The sequence below is a fragment of the Oratosquilla oratoria genome, chromosome 8 (genome assembly GCF_046742065.1).
Source record: "Oratosquilla oratoria isolate Oo_2021 chromosome 8, ASM4674206v1, whole genome shotgun sequence".
NCBI classification, from domain to species: domain Eukaryota; kingdom Metazoa; phylum Arthropoda; class Malacostraca; order Stomatopoda; family Squillidae; genus Oratosquilla; species Oratosquilla oratoria.
The window spans coordinates 37,947,573-37,956,665 of record NC_134784.1 but is presented as its reverse complement, the minus strand read 5'-3'; positions in this window follow the sequence as shown (position 1 = coordinate 37,956,665).

Genomic DNA, 9,093 nt, shown 5'->3' with positions numbered 1-9,093 from the left:
TACGCTAGTCACGCCACCCTCTGTAAATCTCTGGCGCGCACTTAGTAACGAAGGATGTTTAGAAATTCGTCACTAGCAAGCAGGGTTTCTAGGGGCAATATTGCACCTATGAGGTGCAGTCATGGAAGTAGTGAAGGAGAGGTTAGGAGAATAACAGAAGAGAGATATGGTTGACATCAGAAATTACCAGCAAGCTTGACTAGAGATTAGCCCCAAACGACAAAAGAAAACGGTGCAGCTCTGGTCCGTAAAAGTGTCATTCAAATCCCTAGATTGTTGACAGCATAAAAGCTATGCAGACAATACCCCATACGAGAATAAAAAAAAATGGTGAGCTTTGGCAATATGTGTCACATGATAAATAATGTGGAAATTGTATGTTAGCGATCAGTTTCATGACAAAAATTAGGTTTCACTTTTCTATAGAAAACGTGAAAGTTGGCTCACGTCTTGTCGCCTCTATGAACTTTCTCTTCCCACCGGCAGTAAACCCATTTCCTTCGCTATTCACCCTTTTGCTGCGGTGATAAATTTTAGAAGTTTCGTTTTAACAATCGCAAGACAATTACATTCAGACTAGGAAACTTCATCTTAGTAAAGTGGTACGAAAATCATAATTATATGATCAAAATGAGCCTTGACAATATGTGTCACATTTTACATTATTTCTAACCGAACTAAATCCTCCCAACAGATCTTGAGTGATTCTGTTTCAGGCACCCCAGGTATTTACATACAATCTCTAATTTATGTCTCTTTTACGTCTCTTTTATGTATCTCTCTATTGGTTGGCGAAGTGTTTTTCCTCTAATAACTTTCTATCTAAATAGGGGAATATTACCTGGCCACCCAATCCCCTTCTTCCTCTTATTCTTCTTTCTATTTTCTTCCCGTCCTTCTTACCGATTCACCTCCCCTTTTCCTTCCTTTACTTCATCAGTAATTATACTGTCCTACTTTTGCCAATCAATGAACTATTAATACATTCACATGAACGTATGTGGTATATATGAAATAGCTATTTTAGTTTTCATATCTGCATGTATTATACTGAATAGAGATTTACTCACTTCTATAAATATAACCAAACAAAACATTTAAAGATATAAAGAATAACACAAAATCAATAAAAAACCGAGGTTCGGGTGTTGGCGTCTGAAAAAACTAGTAAATGTTACATCTATATTCAAAAAGGATATGAAGAGCAGAAGCTACACAAGAAATGATGGAAAGAATCATATGAGATGTTGTGGGATGTCACACAGAGAGCAACTGTCCAATAAGTGACAACCAGCACATCTTCAAACGTAAATGCCCTTGCACGACTAGCCTTCGAGAATTTCATAATGTAGTTATTTCAAACTACGAAGAAAGGAATAGTGTAGATTTAATACATCTGGACCTTGTCAAAATCGTTGTTGATACTGTGTCACACGAGAGACTGAGTAAACTTACTAAGCTGGTTGAATATATAATCGTAAACATGTTGTTCTGAATGGTATAATTTCTTCTTTTTCTTCTCCTTTTTTTTTCCCCTACTCCTTCTTTTCCTTCTCCTTCCCTTTCGTCTCTATCTCCTGCTTCTCATTGTCTTTCTTTCCTCTCTCCTTTTCTTTCACCTTCCCCTGCTACTTCGCCTTCTTTTCTTTGTCCTTCTCTTCTTCATTTTTTCCTTATTCTACGTATTTTTCTTTTCACTCTCTTCATCCTTCTTATTATTTTTATTTCACCAACTGCAGCTTCTTTCCAGTCTAGTTCTCCTATTCTTGTTCATTCTTTTCCGTCAGCCTCTTCTCCTACGTCTTTTTTTTTTCTCCTTCTATTGTAATTATTCTCCTTCTCTTCTTCTCCTTCTCCTTCAATGATGCTCAAATTAATTCAGGATCCTCACAGAACCGTATTCTACTCATCTTAAGTTTTGTTGGGATCAAAGAAAAAAATAATAAAGCCACAAAAAATAAGTGAAAAAAAAATTGACACAAAAAAATGCCCCCTTTTTTGTATCTCGCCCATTCAGTTGGTAGCTGTGCGTTCTGGCTGTGACTTGGTGCTCCTGGGACCCGAGTGTAACTGGATGAATTTTCAAGTCTTATGCTATAGAGGTTTTTCTGTTATGATTTTTTTTTTTTTTTTTTTTTTTAATCAAAGTTTATTGAGTTGCCCCTAGTATCCGTATTCTTTTAAGTTCATTCGTTCTTGTTGGGAAGTGGTGTGTATTCTATATATATATATATATATATATATATATACACCAACCATAGTACATTTCAATTCTAAGCCATCAACATCGATAGACTCGAGAAGGCCATCGTGCAAAAATTGAAACGTGGTACGGCCAAGGACTCGAATCTGCGCTAGCACGTGATATGTGTTAGTGGCTTAACCGATTGCGCCATCAAGTACCTTGCTGAACAGAGCTATAGCTATTAGCCAAAATTTAGAAGTTATACTTTCTTCTAAGTTTCCTTTTATTCCGACTGTAGGTTCTTCGTGATTATTTTTACAAATGTGCCACTACATTTTGTCCAAGTAATATGTGTGTGTGTGTATATATATATATATATATATACATATATATATGTATATACAATATATATATATATGTATATACATATATATTCAATCATTTACTTATTTATCTATTTATTTATGTATTGATATATTAATTTATTCATTCACTCATTTGCATCTTTATTTATTTATTTATTCATTTGTTTACTTAGGTGTTTATCTATTACTTTTCTTATTAGTTGATCGATTGTTTTACTTGTTTATTTGTAATTTTTACATAATCTATTCCACAAGTCTATTTTTTTTTCATTGGATCCCAGTGACTGGATGGAGAGGAATGAAAAGCAACAAGTGAAAAGACGCCTTTAGAATTGCATTATTCCATGGATACATGCGAAAAGTACCCTTAGTAATAAAACTAACTTGGATATAGTGTGTCAAGGAAAATAGAAATGAAGGTTAGTTTCATAATGAAGTTCTTCTTCCACCATTTGCAGCGCCAAATCAAGGCACAAATATGAATTTGCCCAGGGGCCCGCATGTGGTCTGACTGGTCTCCAAACCCAGTTAAATAACAAGCATGTAAGTATATCAGGCGTCTTCGCTCTCTCTCTTTCTTTCTCTCTCTCTCTCTTTTTCTCTTTCCTTCTCCCCCTCTCCCCCTTCTGTCTACCTATATACATACAGTATAACTGTGTACACACACACACAAATATATATATATATATATATATATATATATATATATAATATATACCTATATATGCGTGTGTGTGTGTGTGTGTGTGTGTGTGTGTGTGTGTGTGTGTGTGTGTGTGTGTGTGTAAATTTATCTATATATATCTGTCTATCATTCTCTCTTTGTCAGCCTGTCTATCTGTCTACCTATTTTCATTGCCTTCTTTCTCTTTTCTATCTTGATTTACTATGTGCTCAAAGAGAGGTAGAACTCTACCAAAGTCTTTATTGTAAAGTGTTCGTATGGACATATTTCAGAGAGGGGAAAAAAAAGGAGAGAAAAATGTCCACAAAGGATCGTTACGGCAAGAAAAAAGCATACCAGTCAAGTACTTGTAATGTCAGTCATTTCCAAAGCGGTAACAAGGCAACAAGAAACTCGCAGTTTCGAAGTGAAAGTGAGCACCCATGACCAGGCGTGAGGGTCTGCAAGAACATGCTAGCCAATTCCACAGAATGTCCCACCTATGAATCTTGCAGCCCCTCGAGGAACCAAAAGTATTCATGAGAGACACTGCTGCAGGTGTGTACCTAGTATATCAAAGGGCAGCACCTTGTATGATGTAGCCGTTGACCTTCGGAAAGAACAAATTAAGTCAACGGTTACTCGGAATCAGTCCCCTGTTCAAGGTGCAGGAACGCCCTTTCAACGGAAAAAAGAAATTGACCGATATTCAAAGACTTGAATTTATAAATAATGCACAACTATGAACATACAGGTGCACGTACACGCACACACAAAGAATTACAAAGGAAGAACATTTGGTCCATAACTACGTCGGATGCGAAAAGAAAAGAAAAAATAATAGTAAAAATAAATATGAATAAGTAAATAAATAAATGAGTGAATAGATAAATAAACAAATAAATAATTAAAAGTAAAAAACAGATAAATAATAGTAATCTATAATAAATAGTGAATAAATAAATATTAAAAAATAAACATAAATGATAAATAAAATTATTAAAAAATAAAATAAATGGCAGTCATTGCAACATTTTGTTTTTGGTGCTTATCTAAATTAAATTAATCTTAAAACTTAGAAATATACTACATTGCACTGCCTCTGCAGGAAGTTTATTCCATTCATTTAGTACACTCTTGGCGAAGTTGTTTCTACCCACTTCCAAATTAAATCTAATTCCGGACAGTTTGAGAACATTATCTCTTGTCGGATTCGCATTAAGCGTAAAAATATCGTCACTTTTGATATTGTCGATTCCTTTTAGAATCTTAAAGACCTGTATCAAATTACCCTCGAGTCTATTTTCTTTTAGAGAAAATAGATTCATAAGTTTTAGTCGATTTTTGTATCATTTATTTCTGATATTTAGAATAAGTCTTGTGGCTCATCGTTGTACTTTTTCTGTTAATGTCTTTAATGAGGTTCGGTGACCATACTGACACAGCATATTCCAAATGTGGACGAACTAACGACTTATATAGCTTGATAATGACAGATGGAATTTCAAAATAAAAAGATCGCGCAATCAGTCTTAGGATCTTATTTGCTTTCTCTAAGGAGGAAATATGTTGCTTAGAGGATTTGGAATTATTACTGTTAACTACAATCCTTTTCACTATTCACTTTTGTTAACGAATTTCCAAATAACCTCTAATCTTACTTATTGTTATTCTTACCTATGTGCATAACTTTACATTTACATAGGTTAAAATTCATTAACCACTTTTTTGACCATTGCTGCATTTTATCTAAATCTTCTTGAATATATAATTGGTTTGATAATTTCTATTCCGCAAATTCCGCGTCGTTTTGTATCATCAGCAAATTTGGAGACAATAGATTTCAGTCCATGGCCTATATCATTTATGAGTAGAAGTGACCCAAGAACGGAACCCTGAGGAACTCCACTTGTAACATTTTTCCATCTAGAAATTTTGCAGTTTAGAACTCCTCTTTACTTACTATCGTTTAATCAATTATCAGTCCACCTTATTAGGATGCCACTTATTCCGTATGAAGCTTATCAGTTTTTCGTGCGGGATGGTATCAAAAACCTTCGTTAAGTTCAGATATACTAAATCTATACTGTTGATTTTGTTACGATTTGAGAAGATTGTGTTGTAGAATTCAAGTAGGTTAGTCCTGCAAAAACGCTTCCGCCTCAGTCCGGCTGCATACACACACACATACGCGCGCGCACACACACACACACAGACACACACACACACTCGCGCGCATAAACACACATACACACACGCGCAAACACAAACACACACACTCGAGCGCATAAACACACATACACACACGCGCAAACACAAACACACACACACTTATGTGTGTACAGTATATCATATATATATATATATATATATATATATATATATATAGTCACGTTATTAGCTTGAATAGAATCCTGTGATCATGCTGTGTCACGGCCTTGTGTAAATAAAGTCTCCTGTTTGTATTTTTAAGGCACGCCTTGCGTGAATATAATGTGTTGTGTATTATCATTAATGTTGTTATTGTCACTTGTGGAAAGAAATTTTGTATATATTTATTTCACAATATGTATGTGTATATATAAAAATGTATGTTATAAAGTAAATCATTGCGCCATGCCAGTCTGTTGGGGCGCGCTTCGAATACGTACTCTCAGATGATACCAAGCTCACAAAACGTTACATAATTTCGCGCGATTTTTTTTTCTTTCTTTCTTTCCTATTAGTTAGAAGTAGCTGAACTGCCTAGTTCGACATCCAGAAAACATAATCACCAATACTCAGTCTATAATAAGAACGGGGAGAGAGGACCCGAGCAGCGACGACAGAGAAGCAGAGAAGAGCTGAGACCAGAAAGCCTAGACAAGCCGTGTTGAGATACGCCCGCTGTTCATCAATTCCTACGTAGAATTCCTCTACCCGTCGTTTAGACACAAGCAGTCCTTTGGACCTCCTTCGGTTGCATTTAGCAATCTTCAATTTATAGAAGCCCGTGTATGGAATCTTCCAGTGAAGTTACAAGTCTTCGCCATCTGAATCGTTTAGGATCTCATCTGAACGACTGCCAGAAAGCTAAGTACGTCCTTCTGCTTTCTCTCTGTGTGACAGTTACAGTGTCTTCTCCCGGACTATCAGAACACCATACGTCTGATAATCGACTTTCTCCAAATCACCCATTAGTGAAGAAATTGAGAGGCGCGGTCCAGATGACGTCCGTTGGCGCGTCACCAGAACCAAGACTCAAGTTCGCTCTCTCTGTCAGTGTGTGTAGCATTCAGACGCACTACTACCTGTCATACCTGGTAAAATTGAATTCATTTAGATATCTATGTTTATACTTAATCTATTCATTGTGTTTGTGCACCTTTATATACATATTTTCTTATGTATGGGTATTATAAGTGTCTTTATCTTTGTAAAGAATTATCAATTTTAAAGAAGGGTTTAATTATTCTGCCTGAACTCCCTGTCACTTGGGCGAGCTGCGCACGGCCTTATATATATATATATATTATATATATATATATGGTGTAGTGTCGCATCCATTTCAGAAACACATTTCAGGCTTTGTAGAGCAGACCATCCAAAATTTGGAAATGAAGACAAAAAATCTTAAAAAAAATCGTAACAACCCCTTTTTGGGGGCCAAATTTGGCTTAAAAAATAGCTTCTCCTTAGGATTAGGCTGCTTGTATTTATTATAATTTTCTTCTCTGGAGTTAGAATTGGGCAATTTTCTTATAAAAAGAAATTTTGCATTTGAGGAATTCTTAATTTATAAACTACTCGGAGGGCACTATAAATTAATCGATGTATGACCAATTTAAGAGATTTTTGCATAGTATTTCCTATGGAAGGATATGGCTTCACCTTTTTTTAATGCATGTTATAGATTCACTCCCTATGCCTCTTTACTCCTTACCAGGCAGTCATTAATTGGTTTACTACAATTGAGCTAATATGTGTTTCCCATCCTTGTATCAAGCTCCATTTCTCATTAGTTGTAATTTTTTGCTCCCGTGATTTTCTTGATTGTGGTAAGTATCAGTTACGTTAAAAATGGGAAGGTTATATTCATTTCACAAGGTGTTAGAACGTAAAAAAAAAAAAAAAAAAAAGTAAAGGTAGTTCTTATTTTTACTAGGTAAAGTATTACCCATATTAGGCTACGGCTTCGTCAGACTAGTTGCCTCATCAAGTAAGAGTAATTGTGATTTAGCACTCAGTATATTTCATTGGCATCACATGTATTATTTCTGTTTTATACTAACGGGTCTTTCTATTATTCATTTCCAGGGTTATGATGAATAAGAGAATAAAACATCAACAAGTCACAGTATCTTTGGTTCCCCACTTCCAGAACTTCTTCATTATGAGCTACCAACAAAACAACAGGTTGGAAGATATATTCAGTACGTACATACATACATATACCAAGGCTTTTTCCCCCTTCCAAGGGAGGTAGCCACAAAAAGAAAGGCATAAAAACACTCCCACCCATTTCATCCCTAAAAACACTCCACACCCCTCCCACCCTTCCTCTCATCTGAGCACCTCCTGGATGACGGGTCATCCCTGAACCCTGCCCACCGCCCTGGGTCAGAAGCAGTGTCGCAAGACACAGTACATCCACAGCAAGGCCGCTTCATTTAATCGGCGACCCCCCCTCTCCGTCCCCCCTTGCATATAAGGAGAGGACGGGGAGAAATCCCTTCGGGCTGCGTCAAAATTTACTCACACATACTACCCCACCCCCCACCCCCCCGCCTATTCCTCCTCATGTCGTCACAACATCATCCATATACAACCATTCTCCACTCACCTCTGTCTTCCGTCCTCTCCCTTCCTTCCTCAACAGACATTCCCCTCTTCCCCAAAGCCCCCTTCACCCCATCCATCCACCTCATCCTAGGACGTCCCCTCATGTTCACTCCCTCCACATCTGCCTTCCATACCTCTTTTACTAGTCTTTCGTCACTCATTCTTTCCATGTGTCCAAACCATCCTAATATTCTTTCATCAACCCTCTCTCCCAAATCCTTTTTCACCCCTGTTCTCCTCCTCACCTCCTCATTTCTCACTCTATCTAGCCTAGTAACCCCCACCATACTTCTCAGACACCTCATCTCAAACACATTCAAACTCCTTCTCTCTTCTTCTCTTATGTTCCACGTTTCTGCCCCATACAGTGCTGTTGGCACAATCACTCCTTCATACAGTCTCCTCTTCGCATCCATTCCCAAATGTCTATTTCTCATTACACTCTTTAAACCACCAAGGCATTTACTCGCTTCTCTCAATCTACATTCTACCTCCACCTTCACTCCACCTTTTCCTGCTACACTTGCACCCAAGTATCTAAAACTATCCACTTCCTCCAGTCGCTCTCCCTTAATGTTCACTTCCAGTCTACTGCCACTTTCACCCCTTGTACATCTCATCACCTTACTTTTACCCACATTTATCTTTAGCTTTCTTCTATCACATACTCTCCCAAACTCTGCCACCAGCTTCCTCAATCCCTCCTCTGACCCTGCCACAAGCGCAGTGTCGTCCGCAAACAACAGCTGGCTCACCTCCCACTTTTCTCCATTTTCTTTAACCATCTCCAATCCCTGACTCACCACCCTAGCATTCACCTCTCGCACCACCCCATCCATGTATAAGTTGAACAGCCAGGGCGACATAACGCATCCTTGACGAAGTCCCACCTTTACTTCAAACCACTCACTCTCTCCATTTCCAATCCTAACACATGCTCTACTACTCACATAAAAACTCTTGACAGCTCCCAAAAGCTTTCCTCCTATCCCATAAATCTGCATAACCTCCCACAGTGCCTTTCTGTCTACCCTATCATAAGCCTTTTCCAGATCCAT